The 14,642-nt window shown below is 44.2% G+C and overlaps 1 protein-coding gene, 1 long non-coding RNA gene, 1 other non-coding gene and 1 pseudogene across 7 annotated transcripts in view; 1 reads left to right on the forward strand and 3 right to left on the reverse strand.

Annotated features, from left to right (window-relative positions):
• Positions 1-14,642, forward strand: part of ERI1 (exoribonuclease 1) — a 170,305-nt gene that overhangs the window by 51,443 nt on the left and 104,220 nt on the right. The window lies entirely within an intron of this gene.
• Positions 2,952-13,932, reverse strand: LOC117063065. The gene is made up of 3 exons (XR_004428709.1): positions 13,492-13,932; positions 12,840-13,048; positions 2,952-3,002 (listed from the first exon to the last, which is right to left on the reverse strand). It is a non-coding gene; the product is annotated as an uncharacterized LOC117063065 (long non-coding RNA).
• On the reverse strand, positions 6,802-6,987 carry LOC117063572 (annotated as a pseudogene).
• Positions 14,411-14,472, reverse strand: LOC117063548. Its single transcript, XR_004428983.1, has one exon. It is a non-coding gene; the product is annotated as a U7 small nuclear RNA (small nuclear RNA).

Here is a 14,642-nt window from a genome sequence, read left to right on the forward strand (position 1 = left end):
GTGTAAGGATTGAGACCCCAGGCTCAGATGCCATGCCACTAAATAAGTGACCTTGCTCTGTTAAACAGGGGCATGCCCGCCCAGGTCTCATAGGGTCATAGTGAGAAATGAAAGAATTAATGTTTATAAAGTGCTTAAAATAGTGCTTAGGAAATAATAACCGCTCAATAAATGTTAGCCATTATTGTATTGACCCTATTTGTGTTAGCTCTTGTTACACTGGTCTGCACAAGGCTACAACTTGGGGCTTGTTCTCTCTGGGACGTTCTCTGTGAGTTTCAGCTACTGCTCCTAGTACCCTTCCTGGCAGTGTTTTTGTCTCTCTCTGTGTTCTGTTTCTCTGCTTTCTTCCATTCTTCCATGTCCATGTATAGGATTAGATAGACTCCCCACCCCTGCAATAAATCCTCTTTAAGCAAAATTGAGTCAGGTGTCTCTTGCTACCAAAAGAACTGGACAAACTCCACTAGTGTGAGAACAGTCACCTTCTATTCGTGTGCTAATTGGTTGAACTCTCCTAGAGCACTGAGTCTTCTGGGATTCTGGCAATGTACTGTCACTGACACCAGCAGCATTCTGGGTAAGCAGCATATACCACTATTATCAGTGAACGAGTCAAGGAACACGCTAAGTGCACGTACATGAAGGGCCATCTTTTGCACACAGAACTGAGGCACAGTTGGCAAGGAGGTTAAATATGTTAGCTTCAGGATACATTTAGGGAAACTACAATAAAGAGATTTACCCAGAAAACACATTTCAGAACTATGGTATAATAAAAAATAGGTTTGGTCTTTATCCCTGACTCCTGGCACTGAGCATCAAAGACCCTTGGAAATTTCCGAGTGGTTGGAATGTCTTTTGTTATTCATTAATCCTTTCTGATCATAACCAAGTTTATGCTATTGAGGCGAGTCAGGGTGGGTCCTTAAACAGTTTCAAGAGAGAGGCTGGCCACACTACAAAGACCAAGCTTATGATTAGAGGGTGGGAACTTTGGGCTCCACCCCTCAACTGCTGGAGAGAAGAGGAGAACTGGAGATTGAGTTCAGTCACTAGTGGCTAATGATTTATTTATTTGTTTGTTTGTTTGTTTGTTTCTGTTTGAGACAGAGTCTTGCTCTGTCACCCAGGCTGGAGTGCAATGGCACAATCTCAGCACACTGCAACCTCTGCCTCCTGGGTTCAAGCGGTTCCCCTGCCTCAGCCTCCCGAGTAGCTGGGATCACAGGTGCGCACCACCACACCTGACTCATTTTTGTATTTTTAGTAGAGTTGGGGTTTCGCCATGATGGCCACGCTGGTCTCGAACTCCTGACCGCAAGTGATCCGCCTGCCTTGGCCTCCCAAAGTACTGGGATTATAGGCGAGAGCCACCGCGCCCAGCCAATGGCTAATGATTTAACTGATCATGCCTAAGTCATAACGCCTCAATAAAAACTGTTGAGCAACAAGCTTCCAGGAGCTTCTGGGTTGGTGAGCTCATGATGTCCTGTGAGGATGGCATGCCCAGAGAGGGAACGGAAGCACCACACCCCAGCCGCTAGCCCCATACCTCATCCTATGCGTCTTCCATTTGGCTGTTCTTGAGTGTATCCTTTATAGGAAACTGTATGTGACTCATCAATACAGTGCTCTGTTGAGTTCTATGAGTCACTCTAGTCTATTAATGAACCTGAAGCAGTCATGGAAACTCCTGAATTTACAGTCAGCCAGGTAGAAGTGCAGGTAGCCTGGGGACCCCACTGGCCCTGGACGTTTTATGGAACTGAGCCCTTAATCTGTGGGATATGACGGTAACTCCAGATAGTACCAGAACTGAACTGTAGGACACCCAGTGAATGTTAGAGAATTGATGTTGAAACCATAAGAACTTTGGAGGAACTGATTGTAAGAATTCTCTTCTGAAAAGTAGCCAAGTCCTCTACTGCCTCCAGAGAACCACGTTGAAATCATTGATAACAGAGTATAGTATTCTATTTCTCTGCTTTCGTCCTTTCTTTGGTGGTATTCAACAGATTGTTTGGAAGTGAAAGGAAGTATATCTGTGATAGGTGGCTAAACCACACCCTGCGGCACTCAGAGTTCTAAGGCCTGATAGGCTGCGGGGTGTGATAACCAACTCCCATGTCCACATTCACATATGAAGTTGATCAGATTTGTGATTTATTCTGCTGAAATTCCCCACAGCTGGTCCAACTCTCTTACCATATGAAAGTAACATCATGGGATTGAGTACATCAAAGGTGATATAAACTATAGTGGGAATGGTGTTTTAGAGCACATTTTAAATAACCTATTTTCGGACTTATCTGTATGGCGGGCTCCCATTAGAAAACGGTTGTGAGGGCTAAATGATCCCCATCAAAATACATCAGTTATGTACCCATTTAATCCTATTCTGTTGCACTTTTTTGTAGGATTCAGCTTTCCTTTCCTACAAATACATTTCTTCTCTTTTTTATACTTCTGTTCTTACATTTTTGTTTCTATTCATTATGTAATTGAAGTGAGGATTGTAGGGTCAGAAAGGGGGTGGTCCCTTTCCTCCCCATGGTAAGGCTTATGGCTGACACCCCTACAACAAAAGACAGGTTACCAAGAAAACAGCACAACAAATGTATTTGATCATAGTTTTATGTGGCACAAGAGGCTTCAGGATAAAGACCCAAAGACCCAGAGTAACCTATCCATGTTTACATTTAGGGTCAAGGAAGCAGGCACAGCCATGTAGAAATGTGATTGAGCCAGGCACCATGGCCACGCCTGTAATCCCAGCACTTTGGGGGGCCAAGGGGGGCAGATCACTTGAGGCCAGGAGTTTGAGACCAGGCTGGCCAACATGGCAAATCCCCATTTCTACTAAAAATACAGAAATTAGCCAGGCGCGGTGGCGGCGGGCAACTGTAATCCCAGCTACTCAGGAGGCTGAAGCAGGAGAATCGCTTGAACCCGGGATGTCGAGGCTGCAGTGAGCGGAGATCGCGCCATTGCACTCCAGCCTGGGTGACAAAGCAAGACTCTGTCTCAAAAATAAATAATAAATAAATAAATAAAAGAAACACATAGTAAATAGAAATGTGATTAGACAAAAAGGGTATAAACTGTTAAAAGAAAAACTTCGGCTGAATTAAATTTCACGGAGTTTAATTGAGTAAACAACAATTCGGGAATCAGCAGCCGCCTGAGCCAGAGGAGGCTCAGAGACTCCAGCACAGGCCCGTGGTGGAACATTTGTGGACAGAAAAAAGAAAGTGACATACAGAAAATGGAAGTGAGGCACAGAGACAGGAAGATTGGTTATAGCTTAGTGTTTGCCTTATTTGAATGCAATTTAAACGGTTGGCCACATTTGATTGGCCAAAACTCAGTGATTGGCACAAGAGTAAACTACAGTCTGTTTACAACTCCATTCAGGTATAGTTCGTGAGGTACTTTAGGTCAAACTTAAAATATGTAAGGAGAGGCCGGGTGCGGTGGCTCAAGCCTGTAATCCCAGCACTTTGGGAGGCCGACGGGCAGATCACGAGGTCAGGAGATCGAGACCATCCTGGCTAACACGGTGAAATCCTGTCTCTATTTTAAAAAATACAAAAAACTAGCCGGGCGAGGTGGCGGGCGCCTGTAGTCCCAGCTACTCCGGAGGCTGAGGCAGGAGAATGGCATAAACCCGGGAGGCGGAGCTTGCAGTGAGCGGAGATCCGGCCACTGCACTCCAGCCTGGGCGAGAGAGCAAGACTCCGTCTCAAAAAAAAAATATGTAAGGAGAGAGCCTTAGGAGACTTGATTTAACAGAGCTGATGGTAATAAACTGAATGGGGAAACCTAGCCAGGCTTGCCTGTTCAGATTCTTGTTGGCCTCTGGGTTGCAGCATTTCTTCTTCCTTGGTGTAGGGCAGGACCCCCTCTGGAATGAGGGGCTTTATTTATGACCAGCTGATACACTGAAATGTTGCCCAGGCTGGAGTGCAGTGGTGGGATCTTGGCTCACTGCAACCTCTGCCTCCCTGGTTCAAGCCATTCTGGTGCCTCAACCTCCCAAGTAGCTGGGATTACAGGTGCCCGCCACCATGCCTGGCTAATTTTTTGTATTTTTAATACAAATGGGGTTTTGCCATGTTGGCCAGGCTGGTCTTGAACTGGCCTCAAGTGATCCTCCCTCGTCAGCCTCCCAAAGCCCTGGGATTACAGGCATGAGCCACCATGCCTGGTCAAGAGAGGAATATGTTTAAGGCTTTGAGGGAAAGGGGTTCTGGTTTCTATGGCCCGCCTTAGGGAAGAGGAATACCAGTTTCTATGGCTTGCCTCAGGGAAGAATGAGGGACAAGAGATAGAAAGGCAGGGGAAGGTCAGAGAGAAACGTCACTCCTAAGGCCTTCACTTTGGGGCATCACTTTCTGAGCTCCAACATTGTTACTCTGGATCCTAATTCATATACGTTCCTCAGAAGCTCTTAGATCTCACAGGGTGCCTATGTGCTGTGGGTTCCTGGAGCTTAGAGGAGGCATCGTGAAGAAGAGTTTGGAAATGGAAAGGTTTTTGGGTCCGCTGGAAGCGGAAGACACTGCCTCCGGGGATTTGGGAGCAGATGGATGGGGCACTCCCTGAAGTCCGAGAATGCAGGAGCACCAGCTCTGTCTTGCTCCTACCTCTGTTGCTATTTGACCTTTTTCCCCTGATCTGTTGGGGTAAGGGGTTATATAGCATCACATTAGGACTTTCCTACATTGTTAAACTATTAATGAGTCACTAAAAACAGGATCGAGTTAATGAGCCATGTATAGTTCGCTTAACCATGTTCTTATGGCCAGTCATATAGGTTGCTTTCAAGTTTGGCTTTTATAAAGGCATCTGTAAATAAAATATTTGTCCATAAAGATGTTTCCAAATTTAGGGTAAATTCCCACAAATTAATTCCTGAACATCTTAAAGCTTTTGGTCCATTTTTCAAATAACTTCGCAAAGGGCTCTGTTTTCTAAAAGGCAAGGTCTAAAGGTGCATTTTTTTTCATTCCTTTGCCAGCATTATTATAGTTTTTAAAAACTTTTACCAACGTAATAGCTGGAAAATGGTTGTATTGATTTGATAAATACTTCCCTGATTATTTTTGATGTAATCAAACACTTTGGATTACCCGTCCATTTTGACTATCCCGTCAGTTTCACGGGAACACTTTCCCCATGTAATTGTCTGTTGGTTTTTTGAGACAAAGTGTTGCTCTGCACCCAGACTGGAGTGCCATGGTGAGATCTCGGCTCACTGTAACCTCTGTCTTCCGAGTTCAAGTGATTCTTCTTCCTCAGCCTCCTGAGTAGCTGGAACTACAGGGGGCACCACCATACCTGGCTAATTTTTGTGTTTTTTATAGAGATGGGATTTTGCCATGTTGGCCAGACTGATCTCAAACTCCTGACCTCAAGTGATCTGCCTGCCTCGGCCTCCCAAAGTGCTAGGATTACAAGCCTGAGCCACCACACCGGCCTGTTTTTTTTTGTTTTTTGTTTTGTTTTGTTTTATTTGAGACAGGGTCTCACTCTGTCGCCCAGGCTGGAGTATGGTGGTGCAATCACTGCTCACTGTAGCCTTGACCTCTTGGGTTCAAGTGATCCTCCTGCCTCAGCCTCCCAAAGTGCTGGAATTACTGACGTGAGCCACTGTGCCTGGTTCCTGTGTACCTGTTAGCCACTTATTTTTTTCAGGTGCTTTGCCCAGCTGTGGGCTGTGCTGCCTCATACAACTTGTAATTGCAGAATGAAACCCACCAGGGATTGGCAACAACTCCAATCACCACCTAGAAGACCCAGCATGTGGCTCACAGACTCCATCACTTTTGAGGTCCAAGTTTAGAAATCACAGTTGTTAACTAATTTGTGGTTTGCAAAACAAATGTTAGGCATCTAGTCATTTGCTGATTCATCAGATATTTTTTATGGGCTCTCTATGAGCCAGACACTGTTTTAGGCACAGTGAAAAAGACAAAAATTCCTCTTTTTATGGACTGTACATTCTAGTGAGGACAGGAAGAAAGTAAACATCATTAAGTCTGTTGTGAAATAAATTAAAAGATGTTCATTGCTTTAAGAAAATGAGCATCAAGGGTTGGGGGTGGTTTGGCGAAAACTGGAGGTTGAAACCTGCTGCAGATGTAAAGTGTGGTCAGGACAGAGCCCAGCAAGGAGGTGAGAGAGCCCTGGGAGCTGCCTGGGGACACTGCGTCTGGCAGAGGCACCAACCATGGGGAAGAACAGTAGGAAACCAGGATGTCCAAAACGGGGCAAGCAATCGGAGGAATAGGAGTTGATGTCAGAGAAGTCCAAGGGGTGGATCTCATAGGGTCTTGGGGGCCGTTGCGAGCATTTGAGCTTTCCTAAGGGTGAAATGGGAGGACCAGAACGTTTTCAGCCACAAGAGTGATGAGATCTGTCTGGCGTTTGAAAAGAGTAGCTCTGGCTGGCTGCTGCACTCAAAACAGACTGCAGGGGGTCAAAGGCAGGAGCTGGAGGAGAGGGCGGAGCAGACAGAGGCTGCAAATTACCCAGAGCCCTCACGTGGCCCTGGAGCTGGTGAGTGAAAAGATCCAGGAATCCGGCAGAGCTGATGGGATTTCCTGATGGAGTGAATGTGCGCCGAGAGAAAGGGTGGAGCCACGGACAGTTTCTATTTAAGACCTCATAGGTTGCTCTGTGCCCCGTCGTCCCTTAACTAATGTCTGAGCATTTCCAGAGTTAAACCAGAAACACATTTACTCATGGGGCTTGCTTCAGGTATGAAGGGCATGATAACTAATCCCTGCCATGAGAACTCAGAAGGGGCAACTCTTTTATCCATGTTAATGAGATGATGAATAAAAATGATAATGACATTGTGGCGTTTGGTCCATTCTTTGATGATCTTCATATATTCCTGTTGAACATTTTTTTCTCTACATGTTTAGAGAAACTTCTCTAGTAGCGAACTATAGAAATGGTCCCTAAAAGTACTGTCTTCTGTTTAACTTTACTTAATTGAATTAGGATAGTTATTTCTATCTTGGCAACCACATGTGGATCTTATACAAGATTTATGCATGATATCTTTTTTGCTGTTGTTGTTAGAACAACTCAGCATAATAAAATTCCAGTTCATCGTTGGACAACATTGTTTCCCACATCCGTGAAATAGACCAAAAAAAAAAAAAAAAAATAGCAACTTCAAAGACAAATAAGTAAATAAATAAATACATCTTTTATCGTTGGCCTTTTTAACCGTCTCATACAAACCAACCATCTATAGTACAGCTAAATGCATGTATAAAAAAAGTTAGTGGAATGCTCAGAATAAGATTGTTTAATTGTTTTTGCTTCTTTCTACGAGTTTTCTTTTGTCCTTTGAGGTGATAACGAACTTGGTCACACCACAAGTAAAGTCAGAAGTTGCACAGAAGATGCTCAGGAGGCTGGTTTGATCATTAAAAATGGCGGACTCTTGACAATATATGCAAAAATATAAAAGGAAACTCAAAAATACTAACAAATCTCTCTTTTAAAATGACTTTTTTTAAAAAAAAAAGGCAGGGGTTGGAAGTTTTGATTCTTTTTTCCTCTCCTGCTGCAAACTCAAGTTGTGGTTTTGGGCGGGTGGTGGAGAGTGTGTCACCAGCAGGTGGCGCTATCTGCAGTGGCTGGGCCCCTCTCTCCAAGATGACCATGTCTAGTTTCTGAGACAGGAAGTGGAGGGTGAATAGGTCATGGCCACCTTTTTTTTCTTTGACTTTTCTGCTGTCTGGTTATCCTCCTCATCTTCTGCTTCGCGATATCAACACCAGCATCTTCTTTATCTTGCCACCAGGGGCCTTAGCTTCTTCATTCATCTCCACCCTCTTCCTCGCCTCCACCTTCTTCCTCCTGCCCTTCCTCCCCACCTTCTTCCTCTTCTTTGTCCTCCTCATCGTCAGCCTCATCTCCCCATTTCTTCACTGGGATTCCCACTAGCAGGGGCATCTCTTCCCCTTTCTCCACTACACAACTTGCTTCTTGTCCTTTAAGTGGTTGGTGGTCGTCTCAGAGTTAGTGTCCACAGATGGACGTCTGTGACACAGCAGGCTCCCCGATGATCCCATGTGTTGGATAACAAGAAAACAAGAGTTTGAGGACTCTGCCAATAAAATGGTCACAATGCAAAGATGGATTTTCAGAGCAACCGGTGAACACCTGATGACTTTTGAAGTCGCCAACACTGGCAGTGATTCGATTTCGTGTTCACCTGGCCTTTGGGTTGTTGGGCGCGGTGAAGGAGGGTGACAAATTACTGGCAGAAAGGAATCAGATGCATGACTTTGTGAAGATGTGGGATATTTTCAAGGAGTGTTCAGTTATGAGTACCAGTCATTGTTTTTAAAGGAAGGGATTTAACATTTTAAGTATTCTAGTTTCTTACCTGAAATTTAAAAGAAAGGAAGAAATAAGAGGTCTGGCAGACCCCACTGCAGAGAATAAAATGTGACAAGCGGGTGAGTTGAGTGGGAAACAGTTGGCTGGTTTATCTCTGTGGTGGCTTCTATTTTGGGAAAGTTGGTGATCACATTGCCTCGCTGTTCTGATGTTCTCAGTGGCCTCAGCTGAGCTGCAGTGGAGTGAGGGGTGAAGGAAGCATGAACGGTGACAGCCATTCCAGCTGCCTTGCAATGTGGCAGATGGGAATAAATGCCCATGAACTGGGAGAAGATTTGATGGCTGCCCATTGCTGCATAAACCTGGCCAAGCCATTTTACGCTTCTAAGCCTCAGTAAAAGGCAATCATTCTCATTGCCCTACCTATTTCTAAAAATTGCGTGAGTCTCCAAAATTGCGAGTGTTATGACATAAAATTGTTTTGTGAACACTAAAGACCTATACAAATGTAAGCCCTCATTGTTGATTTAGCTACAGGATACGTCATTCATACACATGAAGTATGTTATACTCAAAGACTGTATACACATTACTGTATCAGCCTGAAATCTGTATTAAGTTTTCTAGATATCAAGAGTCCATTATTTTATGACTGGAATTTTCCTGCTCTATGCATTTGTTTATTATAAAGGTCATGGTGGGATTTCATTTTTAACCTATGTGCGCGCGAGTGTGTGTGTGTGTGTGTGTGTGTGCAATGTCAATAGTAGGAGGGAAAAAAGAAAGGTGACCCAGCCTGGGCAACATGGTGAAACCCCATCTTTACAAAAGATGCAAAAATTAGCTGGGCATGATGGCATGCACCTATTGTCCTTGCTACTGAGGAGACTTAGACTTAGGTGAGAGGATCACCTGAGCCCAGGACCTCAAGGCTGCAGTGAGCCAAGATCGCACCACTGCACTCCAGCCTGAGCAACAGAGTGAGACCCTGTCTCAAAAAAAGAAAAAAAAAAGGTGACAAGACCTTCCATAACATAGATAAGGCCTTACAGATGATCCAGTACAATCTCCTCAAGTTTTAAAGAAGCTGGTTTCCACGGTATTAACTGAATGATTTCAAGATTACACAGCTAGTCTGAGCAGAACCAGGACAGGTCTCCAAGTCAACAAACTCCTGCCCCAGCAGGTTTTTCTACCTCATTTTGCTTCTTTCACTTATTCTACAATTTTCCCATACATATGAGCATAGAGAGTTATGCTGCAAATACACACACACACACACACACACACACACACACACACATATACACACAAGTTTTTTTTTTGTTTGTTTGAGACAGAGTCTCGCTCTGTTGCCCAGGCTGGAGTGCAGTGGTGCTATCTCTGCTCACTGCAAGCTCCGCCTCCCGGGTTCACGCCATTCTCCTGCCTCAGCCTCCCGAATAGCTGGGACTACAGGTGCCCACCACCATGCCCGGCTAATTTTTTGTATTTTTTAGTAGAGACAGGTTTCACGTGTTAGCCAGGATGGTCTTGATCTCCTGACCTCATGATCCGCCCGCCTCAGCCTCCCAAAGTGCTGGGATTACAGGCGTGAACCACCACACCTGGCCACACACAAATATTATATAACATTCTTCCCTCAACAGTCTTCTTCCCCCAAGCAAGAAGTTTCCACTAAACCTTGAACAATTTCACTCAAAGCTTTATGGCTAAAAACGTGGAGGAAGCAGAGAACATAAAGTTTCAGAGCAACATCTAATCCAGAATTGCATTTCTCCTTGCCCTTAACTTCTTTTTAAATTCAAATTTTCTCAGATATATCTAAAATAGTATTATATACAGTTGGCCTGAGACTGTCTCACATTTAAAGAAGCATTTCTGGAAACATCGCCCAACAACTTCTCTCGCACCTCATGTGGCTGTCCTGCCCTTGGGGAAAGTAGGTTGGGTTTCAGGGTTTGCTTTTAGTAGAGGCTCTCTTTCTTTCTCTCTTCTTTTAGGAGACAGGATCTCATTCTGTTACCCAGGCTACAGTGCAGTGGCACGATCATAGCTCACTGCAGGCTGGGACCTCTGGGCTCAAGTGATCCTCCTGCCTCGGCCTCCCTTAGTAGCTGGAACTACAGGTGTGTGCCACGACGCCTGGCTAGTGGCTCTCTTATGAATGCTGAGTGGAGGCTGGATTGGTGGGAGCACTGGCCATTCGCCACAGGGGTCTTTATTGAGCACCAAGCAAAGCAACCTTCTCCCTCGCCTTTAGGGTCGTCGTATCCACGCTTGCTTCTCTTCCTAGGATGCGTTGTGTCTGAATTTATCTTCTTTATCTGTATACATATGTATTGTCTTACTCTCTCTTCATTAGAATGTAAGCTTCCTGAGAGCAGAGAGCTGGCTTTTGTTGTTCACCTGCGTACCTTGAGTGACCGGACAGTGGTTGGCACGCTTTTTTAAATTTTTAAATTTTATTATTAGTTTTTGAGACAGGGTCTCTCTCTGCCACCCAGCCTGAAGTAGTGGTGCAATCACGGCTCACTGCAGCCTTGACTTCCCTGGCTCAAGCAATTCTCTTGCCTCAGCCCTCCGAGTAGCTGGGACTACAGGTGTGCACCACAACGCTCGGCTAATCTTTTTTATGAGGGTCTCGCTGTGTTGCCCAGGCTGGTCTCAAACTCCTGGGCTCAAGCCATCCTTCCACCTGGGCCTCCCAAAGTGCTAGGATTACAGGCATGAGCCACCACACCAGCCACTTTTAATATTTATTAAAAGGACAAAAGGATTGTGGGGTTAATGGGTTGAACATCTCGATCCATATTCTCAAATCACCTTCCCAAAATGTCAGAATTCACTCTCCCATTAGGAATGTCTAGGAGGATCTTTTCCCTTGAATCCTCTCTGAAGCTGAGTATGATAGTTTTTAAAATCCTTGTATGATAGGAAAAATTTTTAAAAGCACTCATATTTTAATGTACATTTCTTTGTTGCAATGTATTTTAGAAAGATTGTTATTCCAACAGATTTTTAAAAGGTGTGGTAACATTCCGTTATATCAATACCTCCTTGGTAATCATCCCTGGCATTGCTGGATGGATTAGAGTGGACTGTATCACCCTGTCTTAGTTGTGGGCATCAAACACATATGAAAGTATTTTGAGAAGTATAAACAAGTTAGGCAATCAGAATGGTTTCTTTTGCTCAAGACGAGAGTACAGAAGACAATGATGTCACTCAAATAGCATTTTTAAATTACTCTAATGCTTGCCACCTAAGTGACAAGACCATTCATATCTCAGCATCGTGCAATATACATATGTAACAAACCGGTACGTGTACCCGCTGAATCTGGAATAAAAGTTGAAATTATTAAATAAATAGATAAATAAAAAAAGTAAAGTACTACTTTACAAATGTGGGAGTAGGAAGAATCGTAGAGAAGGAAATGATTACACTATTGAACATGTTATTTCCTCCCTGAGTGTTTAGGAATTTTCAGGTTTAGAAAGTTACTCCAGTCATTCTGAACACTGATTAGTTTTGCTTAATTTCAGAAAGACTATTATGGCCGGGTGGAGGTGGCTCATACCTGTAATCCCAGCACTTTGGGAGGCTGAAGTGGGTGGATCACCTGAGGTCAGGAGTTGGAGACTAGCCTGGCCAACATGGTGAAACCCTGTCTCTCCTAAATACAAAAATTAGCCTGGTGTGGTGGCAGGCACCTGTCATTCCAGCTACTCAGGAGGCGGAGGCAGGAGAATCACTTGAACCTGGGAGGCAGAGGTTGCAGTGAGCTGAGATTGCACCACTGCATTCCAACCTGGGTGACAGAGTGAGACTCTGTCTCAAAGAAAAAAACCAAAAAAACAAAAACACCAAACCAAAAGTAAAAAGACTCTTAAAGAAAAACAACAATAAAAAAGAAATAACATATATGTATAAAAACGAAGTACTCTAAAGCAGGGTGTGGTGGTTCACAGCTATAATCCTAGCCCTTTGGGAGGCTGAGACCAGAGGATGGCTTGAGCCCAGGAGTTCAAGGCTGCCGTGAGCTACGATCCCACCACTGAGCTCCAGCCTGGGCAACAGAACAAGACCTTGTCTCAAGAAAAACAAAAAGGACTCTAAAGATACCTAGTTATATTTGGGACACATTGGCAGCTTCAGAACTACTAGTATGGAACAGAAAGGAAGAAACTGATTGACTCATTTCCCAGCTACTTATTCATCCACGGAACATTCCTAATGAACACACACAGGACTCATTGCTCATAAGGATCCGTTAGCCCACTTCAGCAGTGGAGCCCATCCTTGCAAATGCACACAGAAAGAGAACATTTGGCATCTGAAAGAATCTGGTTCAAGTCGCATGTCTATAGATCAAAGTAAAAATTTTAAAATAGATTTTACTAAAGTTTCATGAACCCTGTTTATAACTTGGGGATGAATTCATTTGCAATCTCCTTTCTCCTCACCATTTTTGCAGCCCTTGTGTGCAGGGCCGGGCGGGGAATTGTAGTGGAGGCCCCGGGGTGGCAGGGTTGGGAGCTGGGACTGAGACCTCCAAGGGCACCCATGGCTGCTGTCACTCTGCTCCTCTGCTCTATCTTCTCTCCACCCAGTTCTTCTGGGTGTTTTGGTCTGTTGATTTTCCAGTTTCCCAAAGCAACATATCTTTCTTGGCCTGTTTGGAAAGAGAACTGTTGCTAAGGTTATTGAGCTCGCGAGGGGAAGTTCTTGTGTTTACAGCTGTCTAACGCAGGGCAGTGTTCTAAGCAGACGATGGCATTGTTAGAGACACATACGAGGTCAGTTTTTCCTAACCACCGTGATAAATCTAATGATAACCAGTTAACTCGACAAAGCCATTTCTCAAAGCAGCTTCAGTGTTTGATAACTACTTTGCCTTTTCTGGAATTTCTATTCTAGCTATTACATTTGGAAGTAGAATGCACACCCATCACAAAATGCCTAACCTTTAAGCTCCCTCAGTGGAATTCAATATAATTAAAAGCAGCAAGTATTTAAATTTCTAGTAATGCCAGCTCTATGTGAGAAATTTGGGGAACATCCAAGAAATATAAGTCTTGTAAATGATGTCCTAATTACAAAAAGAAATAAAATCACCTTTTCCAGTTTTCAGTTTCCAGTTCATTCATCTGAGGAATGTTTTCTCCAGATGGGACGGGATACTTGACTCCTTTAACACGGTACCCTATTCTGCAGGGAAACAGGAGGCGTCCTCCTGCGGCTCACTCTATGGCCGATGCCTTCTTTGAAAGAGTTCAAACGGTAACACCCTCGTCAGACCCTTAGTTTTCGAGCTCCAACAGGGCAAGGTGATTCAGCTTTGGAAATAGCATGACAGAGAAAGACTGGGTGCAGTGGCTCATGCCTCTAATCCCAGCATTTTGGGAGACCAAGGTGGGAGGATTGCTTGAATCCAGGAGTTCAAGACCAGCTTGAGCGACACAGTGAGGCCTCGTCTCTGCAAAAGACAAACAAAATTAGCAAGCGTGGTGGGGCGTGCCTGTAGGCCTGCCTACTTGGGAGGCTGAGGTGGGAGGATCATTTGAACCTGGGAGGTCGAGGCTGCAGTGAGCGAAGATTGCACCATTGCATTCCAGCCTGGGTGACAGAGCAAGACCCTGTCACACACATACACACACGCAAAATGACAGAGAGGCAGAATTCTCCTGAGTGGAAATGAAATACCAGAATACCATGATTTAGTTTTCCTGTAGTTCTTTCCCAAGCATTTGATAATAGCTTTCCTTTTGGGGGGGTCAGTGATCTTTGACTTTACTTCATAGCCCTCTGAGGTTGGTATGTTGAGTCTTGTTTTCATACCACATTGACTCTCCTTTCTAGTGGCTTGAAGGTTTCTATTATTATTTTTAAAAGCTTTATTGATGTATAATTCACATACCATACAATTCACTCGTTTGAAGTGTACATTCCAATATTTTAAAGCCTATTCACCGCATATACGCCACCATTACCACAACCAATTTTAGGATAATTTTTTCTTTCTGTTTTTTACTGTGGGGGTTTTGCAGTGAAAACCAGAAAACCTGCTAGACAAATTCCAAAAGAGCTTTAACACTCGATTTCAGAATATTTAATCACCTCAAGAAGAAACCTGAAGGATCTGTCTACTGCCGCCTCTATCTCTGTCCCCTCCAGCCCTCAGCAACAACTAATCTACGTTCTTCCTTTTCTTTTTTTTTTTTTTAAGTCTTTGAAGCCTTCATAAATCAGCCCTTTGATGTAAATCT

The sequence above is a fragment of the Trachypithecus francoisi genome, unplaced genomic scaffold, assembly GCF_009764315.1.
Source record: "Trachypithecus francoisi isolate TF-2019V2 unplaced genomic scaffold, Tfra_2.0 Contig01554, whole genome shotgun sequence".
Lineage (NCBI taxonomy): Eukaryota > Metazoa > Chordata > Mammalia > Primates > Cercopithecidae > Trachypithecus > Trachypithecus francoisi.